Genomic DNA, 21,499 nt, shown 5'->3' with positions numbered 1-21,499 from the left:
TGCTCGGGTTTAAATGCTTGGTTTCGTCGGACGCTCGCTGTACATAAGAACCTGCGCAAAAACGCGTCGCGTCGGGCCGCGTTATCGCTTGCGGTGCGTACACAATAGGTAGGCCGTTCATCGAGCGTGAGACTAGCGATTGTTTTTCCCGTTAATCGTCGAAATTACTTGCTTCGCGTCGCGTGATTTTCGTTGACGGGAGAGGTTCGCTAGGCCTTGCGGCTTGATCCCCCTGGTCCTATGAGTCGCGGGCGTTAGGCGATTTCTTTTTATCTGGAGGTCGCGATGCGCTTTGTCGATGGAGTTATGCCGGGCCGGCGGCCGCGCCGGCCAGTCGGTAGGTGTGGGTGACGACTCTGTCTGCCCCTTGCGTCCTTTCGTACGTTGAGTCTCGCACCCTCGCTTTTCCTGGATGCTTTCTGCGGACTTTCTGACGGCTATTCCTAGATGACGGACTTCCTTAGATGCTTCGAAAACTCCTCAAAGACTGCTTGAGCTTGTCCCCAAGACTCGACTGCCTCAAGACAAGAACTGTCGGATTTATATATCCGTCATTTTCCGTCTTCGGTTTCTTTCGTTTATTAATCCGAATTTGATCGAGATTAATCGTGAGTATGCGACGTTCGTCGAGGATCGTTTCGGCGGCGCCGCGAGTTCATCTCAGTGGCCGATCATTCCCGAGCGTTGCTGCCGGGTCTTCGGCTAGCCTCGGGTGAGCGCGTTGAAAGGCGCGGTGACAGCGCGGGTCGGGGGGGTGTGCGCTCAGCTGACTGCCGCGTGATGTTCAGCGGCAGTCAGCGTAACGACACATTTGCCGGTATATGTAGTTACACGGGAGCAGGAGCAGTACCGTTGGCAGCCAACCTGGCCGCACCGAGCTCCTCGAGCTCACGGCTCCGCACCCTCACCCCCTTAGCTCCTCTCTCATTGCTGACATTTCCTTCCACGCTTCTGCGGCAGCGTCCTCTTCCCCATCGTATGCCGCAACCTTCACGATAAGGGTCGACAGGACGTCCTCGGAGGTGGCCACAGCACGGTTCAGCAGTGCCTGATAAGTCCCCTTCAGGGTTCTGGACCTATGAGACACAAGCCGAACCGCGCCAAGAGCACGGCCCACCTCAGGAGGCCAGTTCTTCCGACCCGGCCTCCTTTAGTAATGACCTCGTGGCAGGGTCGTTGAAGACCTCCTCAACGGGGCGCGTGTCCTTCAGAGTGCGACACCCCCCGCTGAGGAGGTCCTCCATCTCCTTCTGCAGATCCCTACGGGCCACCACCTTCTTCCTGATGACCCCCATCTCCCTCTTATGCCGGAGACAACTCCGACACCCGTGGTGGCCTTTCTTCCCCTTTGATCCTTCTCCTGAGCCATCCCCCGCGCGAGCTCCTCTACCTCCTTCTCTACGCCGGTTGTGCTGGCTGCGGTCACGTCCCCGACCCAACAACACCCTGCCTCTCTCCTCCACAGCCTGGCGGGCCAGCTCCCTGACGCGTTGGATCGCGTTCATGATAGACCGGCCTGCCCGAAACTCACATTGGCCGTGGAGGTCCAAATCATCTAGGGACAAGTGCTGGTTGAGGCGGTCGGCAATGATGCGTTCGAGCATCTTGCCCGCCTCGTCCAGCAGGCATATCGGCCGGTAGGCCGAAGAGTCACCGAATACTTTACCCTCCTTCGGGAAGAAGACGAGAATCGCCCTCCTCTATTCTGGGGGGAACACGCCTTCTCTAAGACTTAGTGAATAAGTGCCTCATCGACTCGGATAGGCTCTCATCCGTGAGAACCAGCGCCTAGACACGGCCAGGAATATTGTCGAGGCCTGGGGCTTTCCCCTTGGTCCAGAGCCTCTTTCTGATTCTGGCGAACTCGCTCGGATCCACCACTGGATCCTCCATCCAATCCCCGTCCCCTAGCTCGAAGACGGGGTTGCGGGGAGGCTCGTCTCCCGTGCTTGGGAAAAGCAGGCCGAGCACCCCCCCCCTCAGGATCTGGGGGTAAAAGGACTCCGTTGGCGGGGGCGCCCAAGGACGGATCTTACCGACCATCCGCTTGTATGGGCGCCTCCATGGGTCCTTGTTTAGCGAGTCCACCAATATTTTCCAGGTGCTGACTTTTGCCTCAAGGATAGCGGCTTTGAGGGTTTCCCGTGCCTGACGGTAACCCTCCTTCGCCTTCGTGATCTCCCTGTCGTTTTTAGTGCGCCGGGCCCGCGTGTACACATGTCTGGCGTGGACGGACAAGCTCGCCGCAAAGCGGCGATATCCTTCGTTTACCAATACGCGGCCCGACGCCGACGAAGGTGGGACCTGGACATCGCGACGTCGCAAGCCGACGTCGCGATATCCACCAACTCCTCCGCTCCTCCTGGAGTCTGTGGTCCCACTCACCACTCGGCTGATCCAAATGTCAGGTGGCCACGAGGACGGCCGCTTTAAACCTATCCGGGTCCATTTTCCCGAGGGCCTATCTTACTTTGGGGGTGGCTGACGCCTCCCCTCTGAGTAGCGGCCCAACACCCGCGATGGGATGGGGAGGCGGAGAGACCACACCACATAATTGTGGTCTGATAGTGTCTCCATCTCCGTCTCCACCACCCAGCTGTTGAACAGCCTTGCGGCCGCAGGGGAGGCCCAAGTCAGATTAATGACCAACTCTCTCCGCGGCCGCACGCAGATGCTGGTGTCTCCCCTATTCATTAGGCGGAGATTAAGCGCCGCTGCCTATTCCAACACGGCCTCGTCGCGGGGATCCGACTGCCGGGGACTGTACCCCCATTCGGGGGCGTGGGCGTTGAAGTCCCCGGCAATCACGACAGCTCGGGGGTGGCACTCACGTACCACCTCCCCGACCTCATCGAGGATCCCTATTATGCGGGCGAGGCCTCCGAAATTGGGGTTGGTGCGGAGGGGCAGGTACACCCCCACCACGGTGATGGGCCCTCAGTTTACCGCGACGAAGCTATCCCCCCTTGTCCTGTATTCATGGAGGAGGGGTGGGTCGGGCGACGATCTAGTCACAACAGCGACCAAGCCGTCCGGGCTGCCAAACCAGACGAGTAATATAACTAGACCGGTTCTGACCCAAATTGCAAAAACGTTTTCACACAATCCGCTCTTTATTAATTAAATATTTTCATTAATAGCCCGTCCCTCTTTATTGATACCTCCCTCCACTTTATTCATACCCCTCTTATTGATACTCCCTCCTTATTAATGCCCCCTCCTTCCTAGAATTTTTTGATTCCATGGACAAGATAGCGCCCGTGACGTCACACATATGTCCAGAGAAAAACGTGCCAGGGATATTGCTAGACTCGAACCTGGGCTCTCGCGGTTATTATCCAATGTTCCAACCTTCTAGACCACCTGCTGCTAGAATCGCCTGCTGCTAGTACACGTTTAGTGAAGGTTCTTACAATGTATATGATGATGTTACGAGAGAAAAAACTGCCGGGGTGTAGATAGACTCGAGAACCTGGGCCCTCGCGCGGTTACTATCCAATGCTACAACCTCCTACACCACCGTCGCCTGTTGTTAGTAGATGTCTAGTGATGGTTCTTACAGTATGTATGATGACGTCACGAGAGGAAAAACATGTCGGGATGTTGCTAGATTCTAACCTGAGCCCTCGCGATTACTATCCAATGCTCCAACCTCCTAGACCACCGTCGCATGTTGCTAGTAGAAGTCTAGTGAAGGTTCTTACAGTGTGTATGATGACGTCACGCACACGTCAAAAGAAAAAAATAAGTCGAAACCAGGCCAGACTCGAACCCCGGACCTTTCGCTTACTATGTGTGTGTGTATCGAATGTCTCTTGAACATCTATTGAATGTCTATCGAACGTCTCTCGAACGTCTAATAAGCATCATATCGCAAATAAAGAACTGTATTTTTTTATCAAACGCAATTATCATATAAAATCCTAAGAGGTGAAAGGGGATAAGCGTGTTGGAACAAACATCCATTGTACAATACAGATGTACAAATGTACATCTGTACATTTGAAATAATGTTTTTATTAAGCGCCGTACAATTTTCTTCGAGACCACCAATTGAAAATTCTTAGTAGAAAATTGTGCCTTACATTCTGTAAGGCACAATTTTTCATATGATTATTACATCGAAAAATATTATTCAATTTTTGTAGAGAAGACATGTCATCGTAATCGGTGTCCATGGTTTTAATTATCATGTTACTTCTCACATTGTCATCCAGAAGGTGCAACAACCATTCCCATTTTTCATGTCCCTTCACGTACACAAATTGAGATGCATCGTCTTCAAGCTCGCCATACATATCACCCGCCACAGCTGCAATAATCAAATGTTTAGCTCTGCAGTATTTGATGGTTCCATCTTCCCATCGTAATCCATGATGATTAGCTGTTAAGCAGTAGGCTCTCGACTTGTCTGATCTTATAAGCAGATGCTATGGCATTGGACTCATGAAGACGTAGTGCGAAAGAATAATTTCGTTCTTCAATATCGCTGCTTCTTTTACAATAAATCTCTTTCCAATCATGAATCCTTGCAAGTCCACAAACGTCGGCATCACCATGGTGAAACATTCTTCGACACGTCCGGGAGAGAAATGCCGTTTATAGCACTTTGTTTCATGTATTATTCTTTTCTCGTACATACTTTCTGATGTTAGTTGAGTTTGCGCATTATGCTGATAGCGGGCTGTATTCAATTACACGATCATGCAGGATGAGACAATATGCGGTAGTATTCGCCGGTATATTCTCCTTACACTCAAATTCTATGCGCACATCAACAGTTGCACTCTTGATGGACTCATTTTGACGCGAGCAATCGATGACCACGAAAGGATCTAGCCGCCGAAAGTCGATAATTTCTAACCATACCTCAGCACTGTCGCATCCATAATACGATTTACGAAAACGTCTATACATATCGTAAAGTACGGCGTATTTATTTTTTGCACAGTCCAAATTCATGTCGTCGTATGGATAACACTCTGAATTCAGATAGAGCGCAAAAATAACGTATCGAGGTTTCTCCAAATTAGTAGCAGTTTTGATGGTCCACAGGTGTTTGGTCGTGCTTTGCAACAGAGAAAATTCATACAGATCTCAAGAGCGGTTACAGTTTCTTCAAACGGTAGAGGATCGATATGGATTTAAATAATGGCATTCCACTAACAGCAGTCAGTATTCGTTTGGCAGTTTGCGAACATGTCGCTAACGCTTACGTTGACTGGCAACAGTAGCATCCTTACGGTGAGCTACTTTCCCGTTATAGATCTGAGCGACGGTGATTACAAGGTCGATTTAACAGATTTCAGCATACAATACGATACCAAAAGTAAATTCGTCGAATAATAAATTTTACTACGGTGCTAACGACGAAAAAATTGCGATTCCTGAAGTATCGTATGAATTGCGTGCCATATACGAATCTTTAAAACATGCAATTTCACATTCTCAAAAAACAGTACGTTCCAAAAATAATCCATATAGAGATGACGAATATGAATATAATAATTCGTACCAATAACAATACGATGGAAAGCGAAATAAAATGTGGTTATAGAATAAATTTTAGCAAACTAAACAACATTGACTCACTTTTAGGATTCTCATCGAGTCGTATATTAGAGCCGCAACAATAGTACGAATCGGACGCACCGATTAAGATTATCAACGTTAATATCATTCGTATAGAATGCAGCGTTGTCAGTGGTGCGTACAGCAATAGTATGCGTGTACATACGATACATGAATTCTCGTCTAGGGTGCCACCAGGATGTAAGATATTGGAAACGCCGGCGCATGTCATTTACCTTCCAATGATCGCACAGAGCATTACAGATTTAATGGCGCATGTCGTCGATCAAGAAGGACAATCACTCGATTTTCGAGGAGAAGAGATTACTATTAGATTGCATGTACGACGACGACGATAATAAACGCAATCTATGAAATGTTTGTGGTGAATCAAGTGGAACAGGAGAAACAAGCGGGAAATATATTTTTTACGAGACACGCGATTAACAGTACAAAATCCCTCGTTCGAAAGAAACTAGCGCGTTGAACGTTGAATTTTTGAAATCTCTGGGATTCATTGTACGAAACGATTGAAAAAGATGATTGGCATTTTGAACATTGGAAGTGAACCGGTCTTTGACGATCGCATTGTTAAGATTGAGACACATACATATAATTCATACACTAACACAACGTTTGGATGTAGCGACGAAATACGAATACTCATACAGCAGCAGGTTTTATATATTGCCATGCGAGAGTTATCTCTATGTCGAGGGGAAGGTGACGAAACAAGTTGCAGTCGGTGGTGCGACTGTAACGTTGGGATATAATAGTATTCATGTTTGATGAGATCCGTTATGAACTGGATAGTGTGGAAATTGATCGTAACAGGAACGTGGGAATAACTTCCACGCTCAAAAATTATGTATCGCTATCCTCAAACAAAAATGTTATCATGAAAAATGCCGCGTGGGAGACGACCGACACTATTTCGCCGGACGGATACTTCAACTTTTGCGTACCACTCAGCGTGTTGCTAGGATTCTGTGAAGACTACAAGCGTATAGTAACTAATGCGCGTCATGAATTGATTCTATTACAATCGCGCAGCGACAACAACAGTCTACTAGGATCTTCAGCGCTGGATCCTAAGCTAACCTAAGATTGAGCTATTCAAGATACAATGGCGAATGCCTCACGTAATCTTGAACGATATCAATAAACTTTCTCTGCTGAGAACTTTGGAGAACGGACGATATCTGAATATGAATTTCCGCTCATAGGATCTGTATGAATTTTCTCTGTTGCAAAGCACAACCAAACACCTGTGGACCGTCAAAACTGCTACTAATTTGGAAAAACCTCGATACATTATCTTTGCGCTGCAGACTGGTCGGAAGACTATCATGTCGGAAAATATGACTCGATTCGATGATTGCAAATTGATCAATGCAAAGCTCTATCTAAATTCAGAATGTTATCTGTACGATGACATGAATTTGGACTTTGCAAAAAATAAATACGCAATACCTTACGATATGTATAGACGTTTTCGTAAATCGTATTATGGATGTGACAGTGCTGAGGTATGTTTAACAACTATCGACTTTCTGCGGCAAAGTCTTTTCGTGATTATCGATTGTTCACGTCAAAATGAGTCCGTCAAGAGCACCACTGTGAATGTGCGGATAGAATTTGAATGTAAGGAGAATATACCGGTGAATACTATCGCGTATTGTCTCATCCTGCATGATCGTGTAATTGAATACAGCCCGCTAACCAACATAGTGCGCAAACTCAACTAACATCAGAAAGTATGTACAAGAAAAGAATACGAGGTATATCCAGAAAGTAAGAATACAAGGGCTGTGTAAGACGTATAGATTTTTTTGTTGCATAGTTGGCACCCGTGACATGTAGAGGGGTTCGTAACGGTCAAAATAAGCCATCGAGCGCCACAGTCAGTTACGAAATGTCGTCGCAGCAGCCTAATACGTCAACCAGTGCGTCCTCCGTTCGCTCCACCTACAGCAGGTGTGAGATTCGTTCAATCATTCGGTTCCTCACTTCAGTCTCATTCTCTTCAGTCTCAGTATGACAGTCTCTGCAGTGGCGCCATACCCATTCTCCATCCTCCAAAAAATTCAAAGTTTAATCTTCAGAGAGGAAATCATGGCATCCGTGTTTTGTAACCGGAAAGGGCTCTTGTTGGTCGATTTCATGCCCATAGGGACCACCATCAATGCTGCTACATATTGTAAGACCCTAAAGAAGTTGAGAAAAAAATCAAAGACAAAAGGAGGGGAATGACTCGTGGTGTGTCCCTCCTTCAGAACAACGCCAGACCTCATACCGCCCGACTCACTCAAGACCTGCTCGTGTCGTTTGGATGGGACATTGTGACTCATCTACCCTACTCCCCTGACCTGGCACCCTCGGATTACCATCTTTTCAATAAATTGAAGGAGTTCTTGGGTAGACAGTGCTTTTCGAACGATAAGGAGGTAATGCAGACTGTGACAATGTGGCTTCAGGAAGTGGAGCGAACGGTATACGACAGGCGGAGGGTATACAAAAGCTGGTGCCCAGGCTTCAAAAGTGCATTGACCTTGACGGCGATTATGTGGAAAAATAATAACATATTTTGGCACATACCATGTAAATTTCAATAAAATATATTCATTTTTCGATTTTAAACAATTGTTGTATTCTTACTTTCTGGATGTACCTTGTAATACATGAAACAATGTGCTATAAATGGCATTTCTCTCCCGGACGTGTCGAAGAATGTTTCACCATGGTGGTGCCGACGTTTGTGGACTTGCAAGGATTCATGATTGGAAAGAGATTTATTGTAAAAGAAGCAGCGATATTGAAGAACGAAATTATTCTTTCGTACTACTTCATGAGTCCAATGCCATAGCATCTGCTTATAAGATCAGACAAATCGAGAGCCTACTGGTTAACAGCTAATCATCATGGATTACGATGGGAAGATGGAACCATCAAATACTGCAGAGCTAAACATTTGATTACTGCAGCTGTGGCGGGTGATATGTATGGCGAGCTTGAAGACGATGCATCTCAATTTGTGTATGTGAAGGGGCATGAAAAGTGGGAATGGTTGTCACACCTTCTGGATGACAATGTGAGAAGTAATGTGATCATTAAGACCATGGACACCGATTACGATGACATGTCTTCTCTACAAAAATTGAATAATACTTTTCGATGTAATAATCATATGAAAAATTGTGCCTTACAGAATGTACTAAGAATTTTCAATTGGTGGTCTCGAAGAAAATTGTACGACGCTTAATAAAAACATTATTTCAAATGTACAGATGTTTCTTCCAACACGCTTATCCCCTTTCACCTCTTAGGATTTTATATTGTTGTGTCCGAGCCACAAGGTTTGTGGCAGCGTCCGTTGTCCGCGAGCCTTAGGCATCTGATGCTGATTTTGACAACTGAACGAATATTGTCTAGACGACGGAAAATCGATCAGAAGAAAACAACAACAGCTGATAGAGAGTCTCCGGCAAGCTGTCATCGTAGACAGACGCGAAAATTGTAGATCAAAGAATTATTCCTGTTTAAAGCTTGAGTGAGCTGCGCTGTAAATAGCAAAGCTTGTTATTCTTACATGAGTGTTTTCATTTACCTGAGTGCAAGCGCGAATGCGAGAGTGAGCGCAACAATATGATAATTGTGTTTGATAAAAAAATACAGTTCTTTATTTGCGATATGATGCTTATTAGACGTTCGAAAGACGTTCGATAGATATTCAATAGACGTTCGAGAGACGTTCGAGAGACGTTCGAGAGACATTCGAGAGACGTTCGATAGATGTTCGACTAACGTTCAATAGACGTTCGATATACGTTCGAGAGACGTTCAATATGGCACAGTAAACAAAAGGTCCGGGGTTCGAGTCTGGCCTAGTTTCGACTTATTTTTTTCTTTTGACCTGTGCGTACGTCATCATACACACTGTAAGAACCTTCACTAGACATCTACTAACAACATACGATGGTGGTCTAGGAGGTTGGAGCATTGGATAGTAACCGCGAGGGCTCAGGTGAATCTAGCAGCATCCCGACATGTTTTTCCTCTCGTGACATCATCATACATACTATAAGAACCATCACTAGACATCTACTAACAACAGGCGACGGTGGTCTAGGAGGTTGTAGTATTGGATAGTAACCGCGAGGGCCCAGGTTCGAGTCTAGCAACATCCCGGCACGTTTTTCTCTGGACATATGCGTGATGCCATTTTGCACATGGAATCAAAAAATTCTAGGAAGGAGTTGGGTATTGATAAAGAGGGGGATATTAATTAAGGAGGGGGTATCAATAAAGGAGGGAATATCAATAAAGAGGGGTATCAATAAAAGGGGTATCAATAAAGAGGAGGAGCTGTTAAGGAAAATATTTAATTAATAAAGAGCGGATTTTGCAAAACGTTTTTGTAATTTGGGTCAGAACCCGTCTAGTTATACTACTCCGGCCTTCCAATCTTATGGTTAGCCGGCCGACCCGCATCGCCACAAACCCTGCTGCGTGCCTCCACCGAGCCGCAGCTCTTTGCGCGATGGCCGAGGTTACTGCAGCGATAACAAAGATCGATAGGCGGTTGCACTGCCTGCGCATATGGCCCCGTTCCAGGTACCTGAAACATATGGCCGCGCAGGCAGGCAGCGCCGTCACCCCGGCACGGGTCCAGCCGACCTGGACCCGTTCTGTCGCGGCGATCTTAGAGGCCGCCGCGATCGGACACCGCACGACTACGGTTGTCATCCCACGCTGGGAGAACCTGAGTTCGTCCACGGACAATTCCATGGGCGAGCACTCCCCAGCTTGGGACAGCGAGGCCAAGAGTTACTCGGCCCCGGTGGTCCTGTCGAGGCCAGAGAGTCGCAAACTGGCGACTCTCTCCGGTCTCCGAACCATGTACTCGGGGCCCTTTTCCTTAGCCAGTTGGCGGAGGCGCTCCGCTAAGCGGTCTGCCCCGACCACCAACCAGACACCTCTATCAAAATCGCCCCGGTGAGTGCCTGCCTGACCTTGAGAAGCTTGGCAATGCCAAACTCCACCGGGACGATCCGGCGCCTGGCCTCCCTCAAAAACTCGTCATAGGAGTCAGGGAGCAGGTGACCGTAACCGCCGCCGTTCTCGGTTACAGTGACCTGCCCCCCTGACTCCTACGAGTCAGCTTCAGCTTACCGGCCTTCTTCCTCGGGTTGTCCTTTCCGGGCTGAGTTGGAAGTAGTGGTGAGAGGGGGGCCTCGCTTTCCTCTACTCCGCATTCGTCCTCCTCTTTTCCTTCTTTTTCCCACCCTTCTCCGGAGCGGCCCGTGGCGGGTGGAGGGGAGGATGGTCCTTCCTGGGAGCACATTCCTCTGCGTTCGAATAGCCGGAGCAGGAGTCGAAAACGCGGCTCATGCCGCAGTCCTGGTTCTCCTCTTCTTCTTCCTCTTTTTTTCTTCCCCCTCCTCTCTTCTCGGTCCTCCCTGTTTCTTCAACAGGGGAACCTGGATGGGGGGAAGGAGAGGCTCGCGTAGTCGGGACCGAGGCAATGATTCCCGGTCCCTCGCCGCCCCTGAGCTTCTTCCTCGAGGAGGCATCGAGGGGGCGGCTGATCTCCTTCGAGATCCGCTCGTACTCCGCCTCCTCATGCAAGCCCAAGGGCGGCCAGAGATTCGTCCATCCGCTTGGACACACCCTGTATGGGTGGTCTCCATGCTGGGGGGGGACTCCTCTGGCAAACTATTGGGTAAGTGCAAAAGTTCGTGCGGAGTTTCAATAGATGGAGTTATAAGCGTCGTAAAGTGTTGTCATTAATACTTCCATCTACATATTATATAACGTTGGAAAGGTGACGTCTTCAGCTGTTATTAAAAAAAAAATCATTTGTTTTCATACAAACTGCTTCGAGAAATATCACTTTAAAAATGAGTATCGATAAGGTGCATTTACGGCATGTTATGCTTTACGAGTTTCGGAAGGGAATAAACGTTGCCGCAGCCGTAAAAAACATTCAGGATGTTTATCAGGATGAAGCACCAGCTAAACGAACTGTGGAAAAATGGTTTCCTAAATGGTTTGCTAAATTTCGGCGCGGAGAATTTAACCTTGAAGACGAGCCACGCTCTGGTCGACCTTCTGACATTGATGACGATGTTTTGCGTACTTTAGTGCTCAATAATCCGCGAATTTCAACAGAAGAAGTTGCTACAGCACTAAACGTTGACCGATCAACCGCTTTTCGGCGTTTAAAAAAGATGGGATTCGATTTGAAGCTCGATATATGGGTGCCCCATTTGCTGACCGAGAAGAACAAAATCAAGCGAATTTCTGCAGCCGTTTCTTTACTCGGGCGGCTCAATAACGAGTCGTTTTTGGATCGACTAGTGACGGGCGATGAGAAATGGGTCCTCTACAACAATGTTCAGCGCAAACGGACATGGAAACAATCAGGTGAGCATGGTGACGCAATGTCAAAGGCCAGTTTGCACCCGATGAAGGTGATGCTCTCTGTTTGGTGGGATTGCAAGGGCATAATCTATTTCGAGCTTCTCCTCGCTGGCGAAACGATTGATTCGGACAAGTACTGTCGCCAATTAACCAATCTGAATCAAGAAATAAAAGAGAAACGTCCGATTTTGTCAAATCGCAAGGGAGTCGTCTTTCATCACGACAACTCCAGACCACACGTTTCGAAAAAGACGCTGCGCAAACTGAAGAGCCTGAAATGGGATGTCTTAACGCATCCACCGTATTCTACTGATATCGCACCATCTGACTATCACTTGTTCCGGTCATTGCAAAATTATTTAAATGGAAAAAACTTTGACTCTTTGGAGGCCTTAAAAAACGGCGTCTCTTCGTTCTTCGAATCTAAACCGCGCAGTTTTTATGATCGAGGCATCCGTATGCTGCCAGAACGTTGGGAAAAGATTATAGAAAACGATGGAGAATATATCATTGATTGAATAAAGGTTTTTGTTTCCCTAATCACTGTGTGACTTTTACTCACAAACTCCGCACGAACTTTTGCACTCACCCAATATCATCGTATACTGGCACTCCGCTGGTAGGAGGGAGAGGGCTTGCTGTCAGGCAACTTGAAAAAAAGGACTCGTACAATTCCTTATTTAAATTGGATTTTGGTGGAATTGGCTGAATATTTGATATGTTGTAGAGCTTGTCTCTCTGATAAAAAGTTCCCATAGGCACAACTCCCAATAATTACCCATTTGACTTCTACGAGGCGTCAAATATCAAAAGCGTCTAATATCATAATTTCTTATTTTCAATGAGTGAGATGTATTCATACTTTGATTTACATCTAGAAACTTTTTCCTGTGTATATTTAAAAATAAAAGCTATAAAAGTGACATTGACTTGAAGATGACTTGATTTCAAAGATTTCAGTGATACTTTCATTTGCTATGTACGAGGGTAGTCTCAGAAGTACTTGACCTGACGTATAGATAGCAGTTGTTGTTTGAAAAAAATGAATATAGTAGAAAGTACCAACTTTATAAAGCTTAAGTTTGAAGTTTGACGACGCTACATTGTTTGGTATTTGTTTGGCAACCATCAATAGTGAACGCTCTCAGTGAATTTGTAAATATGGAAAAAATTAGTCATCGTTATGTGATACAATACTTTCATTTGAAAGGCCTCAGTCCAACCAATATCAAAGCGGAGCTAGATTCTACTCTGGGGGAGTCTGCTCCTTCGTTTATAACAGTAAAATATTGGGTGACAGAGTTTAAACGAAGCCGTATGAGTTGCCAAGACGAACATCGCAGTGGTCGACCAAATGAGGTGACCACGCCAGAAATGGTGAAGAAAATCCACAAAATGGTATTGGATGACCGTCGACTGAAAGTGCGCGAGTTAGCAGACATGGTAGGCATTTCAAGAAGTGCTGCACATCGCATATTGACTGAAAATTTGGACATAAGAAAACTGTACGTAAGATGGATGCCGCGATTGGAATAAAAACAGCGTCGTGAGGATGTTTCAATCGAATGTTTGGCGAAGTTTCGCAGTAATAAAACCGAGTTTTTGCTTCGATTCATAACCAATGAAACATGGGTCCATCACTGGCTTGATGGCTATTTTGAGGAGCTTGACGATTCCCACTATAAACAGGGTATCGAAGCTACTGAACATCGCTGGGAAAAGTGTATTGAGCTAAAAGGAGACTATGTAGAGAAATAAAGATATTTTTTCCCAAATTTTTTGTGTTTTCTTTGTTAGGTCAGGTACTTCTGGTTCTACCCTCGTTCTACCCTCGTAAAACACGTGTTTCAATGTATAATACATTGACAACTAAGTGTACCATTCGATTATGTTTCGCTTTCTGTTAAAAACACAAAGCATAACCTTTTTAATTAAACTATATTTTAAAGCGTAACAATTCAGAATATTTTGTGTGTGTGTATATAAAAGAGAGGGAGAGAGAGAGGGAGAGAGAGAGGGGGGGAGGATACTGTATTAAGAATGTACCCACTTCTTGCATGGATTACTTCCTCCATGCGACGAGGCATATTCCTTATGACCATTTGAATTTCGGCCTGGGTAATGTTACCCCATTCAATCCGAGAACTCTTTGAAGTTCTGGCAATGATTGTGGAGCAGATACTTTTCTGCCGAGATTGTCCCAAAGATGTTCAATGGGATTTAAGTCTGAACTCATAGTTGGCCATTCGGGTAAATTGATGTCTACTTCCCTGCAGAAACCAGTACTCTTCTTGCAACGTGTGGTCGCGCATTATCTTGCATGAATATATAACGGGAGACAAGCGACAACTTGCCCCCATTACTACCGTGTCGGTGACGACGATCAGCCGCCGCACGGCTGAGGACCGCCGTGAGCCCCCTCGCACCGCACCTACCACGTGCCGCGGCATTTAAGCTATAGTAATAGAAAAGAGACGAACGCCGTCTTCGAGACGCTCAGGAAAAATCGCCGAAAGACGTACCGAAAGGGGTAATCCTGAATTCGCGTGTGTCGATTTCGCGGAATTCGGAAGTAATCTCCTAACAGTAGCCAAATACTCCCGGATAAGAAAGTAAAGTATATATAACCTGTTCGCACGAGGAGATCGAGATAGTTCCCGGAGTAGAGCTCCACTGAAGCAGCAACAGCAAAGGACTACCAGAGGAAAATCGAGAGCCTTAGAAAGAGCGAAAGCACCAAAAACCACCGGAGAGTACCGAACGGGAAGAATGAGCTCAGCTGATCGTGGCCTAAGGTCGGTGAGTAGCCTTTTCGATACTGTACCGAACCACCGGGAAGAGGTCTACAAGACCCGGCGGCACACGCTCAAGCGACTGACTCTCACGAATAAAGTCCGTTTTCTCGCCGAATCTCCGTTCATGTGAAATCCACCGTCACCACGAATTTGTAAGTGCTCATCCGTCTGCGTCGGCAGCAATTAGCTCGTTGCAGAATAGTTCTAAATATTTGTCGTGTGAGTCGGCAGTAGTTAGCCACCGTCGCGGAATGTTCCAAGTATTTGTCGTGTGAGCCGGCAGCAGTTAGCCACCATCTCCGCGGAATTCTAAGTGCTCATCTGTTTGCGTCGGCAGCAGTTAGCCACCGTCGCAGAATAGTTCTAAGTATTTGTCGTGTGAGTCGGCAGCAGTTAGTCGCCGTCTCCGCGGAATTCTAAGTGCTCGTCCGTCTGTGTCAGTAGCAATTAGCCACCGTTGCAGAATAGTTCGAAATATTTGTCATGTGAGTCGGCAGCAGTTAGCCACCGTCGCAGAATAGTTCTAAGTATTTATCATGTAGGCAACAATTAGCCACCGTCTCCGTGGAATATACGTGCTCGTCTGTTTGCGTCGGCAGCAGTTAGCCACCGTCGCAGAATAATATAAAGTATCCGGCAAAATTCTAAGTACCCGTCAATATGCTTATTTTTACGGTAATCTGCCACTATTTCTCACGACCGGATTGCGACGGTCTATAATATTTACCTGTGTATTATCGAATTACCGGTCGCGAGTCGTTCGCGATGTTGTTAATATTTACCTATGTGTTATTGATATTACCGGTCGCGAGTCGTTTGCGACGGTTTATAGCGTTTACCTGTGTATTATTGATGATATCATCGGTCGTGAGTCGCTTACATTTATAGTGTTCATCGGACTATTTTTGATATCGCCGGTCGCGAGTCGTTTACGACCTTTATAATTTTCATCGGATTTTTTTTTATATTTCCGGTTGCGAGCCGTTTGCGACGTTGATAATATTTACCTGTATATTATTGATATCATTGGTCGCGAGTCGTTTGCGAAATTTATAATATTCATCTGGTTTATTTTGTAAATTAACTACCTACGGTATATTATACGTAGCGCGTTGTGTTTTGATAATAAGCCAGGCCGTTGAGTCCGAGATTGTTTAGGCCAAGTCTACCGAAGTCTACCGAAGCATTTCTTCCATATCCCACCTCATCAGCGTGTCCGCACGTCGTTTAGTCGGGCCCGCGTACCGAGCGGCGGAGCACTAGAGACGTCGGAGTGCCGATCACCGAAGAAACAAACGAACCGCTTCCGTCGCAACTCATTCCTCGCCAGGATGGAGCATCGCGAGGCAAGCCGAGACGAGCGTTACAAATATAAAAGTCTCTCCAATGAAAGGCGCATACGGAATAACATGGGGTATTAATCCACACGGAACAAAACCTCCATTAGACCTCCATAAAATATTTATAGCTTCACCAGACATCCATCTCCACGGTGGACATCAAGAGGACATCTGATGAACGTCTATATTACATCCATGATAGATATCTATGTAACATTCACCTCGGATGTCTAATGGAAATCTATAATGGATATTCGCTTCTTGAATCTCCAGTGGACCTCCATAGACATTCTGAATGGAGTTTCTAGAGGTTCTAGAGATTATGCACATATATAAATATGGACATAAAATGGAGGTCTTATGGACATTTCTTGGATTACTTTATGAATGTTCTTGGACGATTTTAGAGGTTGTACGGATGTTTTTGAGAGGACACAATTTTAATTTATTTTAATGAATGAAAGGAGATACAGAAAATATGAGTTTATGAGTTACCACCCAATAAGCAAGAAACATGAAATTAATGTTTAGAAATGTTGATTTTATGTGAATTTTTGAATGTTTCTTGAATAATATTATGTATACATTTAAAAATATTATTTTGCAATATAATTTTTCTTTATGTTGTTAAAACATTTTATAAAACATTATAGCAAATATTTTTTAAAGATTATTTTAAAATTTATTGGTGCTAATGCAACAGTTAAAAAATGTTTATAATTTGATATTAGCTTTGCAACATTATAACATTCTCTTTTAAACATTACTGAAATTTCGAAATTATACCCAAAATAAACACGTTTATATAAAGTGAAATATATATATATATATATGTATATGTGTATAAAATACATAAACATATATATTTTAAAGCGATTATTAAGGGAGGAAAAAATTATAATTATAATAAAACACGAGGGTACGCTCCAGCTGACATCTTACGTAGCGACGGGCCTGAGCGATCCGTGATCGTCGCTTCGGCCGCTGAGCGCAGAGCGGTGCAAGGGGAACGGTGGGTGTCACCGCTTGAAATCCGGCCGAAAAGGGCATTTAGTCTCAAGCTCTGGTCTAAACCAACGCACACAAGCGTCTTACATTATATTGTCACCGTAAGTTTCCACAAATATACGACAGCTTTCACTCGCGTTTTTTTTTGATTGAACAAGAAAAGCAGTACGTGCCGCAAATGCTCTTTATTTGGCTTGAAACTCGACATGTTCACCACACGAAAAAAATATGACGCTAACCCGAAATCGTTTAAACATCAATGGCTGTATCTCCTTTCATTCATTAAAATAAATTAAAATTGTGTCCTCTCAAAAACATCCGTACAACCTCTAAAATCGTCCAAGAACATTCATAAAGTAATCCAAGAAATGTCCATAAGACCTCCATTTTATGTCCATATTTATATATGTGCATAATCTCTAGAACCTCTAGAAACTCCATTCAGAATGTCTATGGAGGTCCACTGGAGATTCAAGAAGCGAATATCCATTATAGATATAAAGGTACTGTCATAGCAACAAAATGACATAAGAGGTTAGACTGTGAACCAATCCTTGTTTTCAGCGCCATCTCATAAAAAAAGTAAGAATTATTAACCGCAACACCTGGTACGCGTTGCAAACAATGGGGACTACTTTGAAGGAGACTATAAGAATTTTGATGATTGAATTGTAATTTTGATTTTTTAAAATAAAGTTCGGATACTTTTTGATCACAGTAGTACATCTGCGTTCATATTTCGCTGGAAAAAATGTAAATCCGTATGAACATTGGCAGATATTCCTACCCAAACCATGATAGAACTTCTGTTGTAGCTATGGCGTTCATTCACTGTGCAATCTGCAAAGCGTTCTCCAACTCAACGATAAGCTTGTTTTCGCCCATTTAGACAAAACAGAGTAAAACTAGACTCATCGCTAAAAAGAACGTTACTGCAATCTGCATACATCCAATGTCTATGATTGACTGCAAAATCGAGCCGAGCTACGCGATAGTGACGCGTAAGCAAAGGTACACCTGCTGGCTTCGTGCAAAAAGGCCGTTTTCTCTCAATCGATTCCGAACAGTGTTAACGCACATATTATTATGGCGGACGTCCTTTAAACTGTTTCAATTTTGAACAGCAGTTTGATGACAATTTTTTAGTGAATTTAAAACAATAAATCGATCATCCCTTTCATCGGTAATACGGGGTCCTGAACCGGATTTTCCATGGAAGGAATTGGTCTCTAAGTACCTAATGTAAGCACGTACGGTTGACACTGATAAGTCAAGTGACTAACGTATCTGCGACTTCTCCCATCTTCAATTAACGCCATAACTTGAACAGCGACTTCAGGAGTAATCGTAGCCATAATCGATCAATTTGATAGTAGAAAAATGTTGTTATTTACTGTTCGAGTTCGGGCAAAAAACTACATGTGCACGCTCGTACGTTAAGGTGCAAGTAAAGGTAGTAGCTTTCCACCTAGATTAATTTTTAATAATTAACCATGAAAGAAGGAAGGCGTATTAGGTGGCGACGGGACGCCGTGCGTTCGGGACCTGTATCTTATTTTTGTTCCGAAGAGAGAAAAATATCGAGAGCGCGGTAGTCGCTAGACCGGAAATCGAACCCGGGTCTTTCGCTTGCCGGGCGACTGCTTTAAACCACTGAGCTACCTGACGCTCCACGCTCACGACATTCTCCTCTCCCTAGATAACGTTAAAAGATGTCGTTCGGAAGCGACATCTCTAATGCTATCCCGAGCGCACGGCGACTACAGAGAGAGGCAATTAACCACTTCGTGGTTGAATGTTTTTCAAGCTTGCAAATTCGAATTTATGGTTGTTTCGGGAACTATCGTTGCCATTGAAATCTTAAATGCACTCTCTTTTCTTGTTTGAAAGTTTGTTGCCATTTCACTTTTTTGCATGCACACACACGCGCGCATATACACACACTCATTCACCCACACTCACTCATACACACATACGCATACAACCACAAAGACGGTTTGGAATCTTAAAATATTGCGGTGCGAACAACGGAATTCTTATTCTTGTAATTCGACGTTGTTACAAATTCAAAATTGAATATCTTAGTACCTAATACAGCTAGCAATATCTTACAAGAGCATTTTAAAGGTTCGGATTTCTACTTTTCGAAATTTTATATCACAATTATGTCTAATAACTTTCTTCAAAATGGCGGTTGATGAAGCGAAAGCAAGCACAATTGGAAAATAATGGTCCGAGTTTGCAACGGTACAAGATGAGAGTCAAGTCTTGCAACTCAATCGGATAAAAAACATGTAATAGTACAGAGCCTTCTCTTTAAAATGCTTTTTTAATCGTGTTGATACGATGATTTTTCGCCGAATTATTCAGCGACATGTATCGAAACGATTAGGAAAGCATTTTAAAGAGGAGATTTTGTACTATCACATGTTTTTTATCCGATTGTGTTACGACACTTGACTCTTGCTATGTACCATGGCAAACTCGGACAAACATTTTTCAATTTTGCATGCTTTCGCTTTGTCATCCGCCATTTTCAATAAATTTTTCTCGCTACATTGAAATAAATCAATTTTTAATTAGAGATTCCAAGCTTTACTTTCATTTTTTAGAGACCTTCCTATCTTTATAATTTATCAAGTTGAGTCCAAGTATGATCATTTACCAAATATGATCATTTGAAGTTTGGTAAATTTTTCCTACATTTTAAATATATTGCTTTTTTTGGAGCGAGTGTAGGTTAGAAATGTCTAATTGTACAGGTATGATAGTAGCAGAATGGTGGCGCTGCTGCAAGTATTAGATTGCAGAAACTTTTCCAGCAGCCTACGTATTAGACATTTTTGACATTTGACGCTTCGTAGAAGTCAAATGGTTAATTATTGGGGGTTGTAGCTATGAGAACTTTTTATCAGAAAGACAATATCTACAACATATCAAATATTCAGCCAATTCCACCGAAATTTAATTTACATAAGGAAAAGAAGTTTTTCGCAGCAAAAGCCACACAAACCTACGTATAATTTAGCAACAGATTTTGCTAGATTATATGTGCAGCAAAGTTTGCACGGTTTTTATTGCAAATTTGTTGCAAGTTATCCAGCCATAACAAGTCTTGACGTTAAAACACGAGTTGTATGCGGATATAAATGTTTCCCTGAGGTCCTAGACCAGAGACCGGATAATTGAGAAATGGGGGGTCATGTTATCCGACCCCCATGTATCTGGTCTCCGAACGGCCGAGTCCGTCCGTTCATATCTCGCCGAGCTGGCGGACAGGAAGGGACGCGGACCCACATTCCACCTAGTGCAGTTGTTGACCGGCCATGGTTGCTTCAGCCGGTATCTGCACCGAATTAGAAAGGAACTCACTGATCGATGCCACCATTGCCCAGCGCTAGAGGATATAGCGCAGCATACGCTGGAAGCATGCGTAGCATGGGACCACCAGCGCCATGTCCTCGCCCAGGCAATGGGAAGTCAAAATCTGGACCCATCCCTCTTCAAGGCCACAATAAGGAGGGAAGAGGTCTGGGCGGCGGCGGCCTCCTTAGCTGGAGATATAATCTCGCAAGGAGGCCGCCGAGTGGGAGCGCCATTCGCGTCATCGAGTTCGACTACTTCGGCGGCTCTCCCCACAGGACAGCGATTCTGATTGACTGCCAGGTGCGGACTCGCGTAATCGGGGACGCCCCCGACCGCTCAGGGCTGCGTTCGGAAACGTCATTCGGGTGCATCTGCTGCGTTGGTGTGAGAGAGATACAAAAGTGAGATAAAGAAAGAGAAAGAGTATCCGAGTGACGTTTCCAAACGCAGCCCTTGACTCGCTTCCGTCCGCTGACGGAGGGGCATTAGACCGCCGCACAATGGGCCAGAAGTCCACTGTGGTTGGCCAAAATGCAATTTTTTGAACTTACATGAAATCAAACATTTATGATATTATTTATTTATACAGGGTTCTCAAAAAGTCTACGAACGATAAAATATCTTGAAAACGATCAGTTTTTGGAAAAAATGTTTCAGGCACAAGTTGTAAGGTTTAAAATGATCTATTTACGGATCTTATCAGTTTGACTCTGGCTAGCGTCAACAAGGTCAGGACAAAGTCACCTTAAACTTTTCAAATAGAACGCTCTACTTTTTTTGGCATATTCTTATAACATATTTCAAGAGCTTTCCAAAACACTATATCAAAGTATATTTTTGTTAAGTACATCGCGAGTTATGAAGCTTCAAAGTTACAGTACCGTCGGCATTAGCATTACCCAAGGTGTACCGCATGGAGGTTGCACGATCGGATTTACACCTCTTGTGTATGTGCGCGTGTGTGTGCGTGTGTGTGTGTGCGTGCGTGCGCGCGCG

Source organism: Harpegnathos saltator, unplaced genomic scaffold (assembly GCF_003227715.2).
Source record: "Harpegnathos saltator strain DR-91 unplaced genomic scaffold, Hsal_v8.6 scaffold432, whole genome shotgun sequence".
NCBI lineage: Eukaryota > Metazoa > Arthropoda > Insecta > Hymenoptera > Formicidae > Harpegnathos > Harpegnathos saltator.
This window is presented reverse-complemented; position numbering follows the sequence as displayed.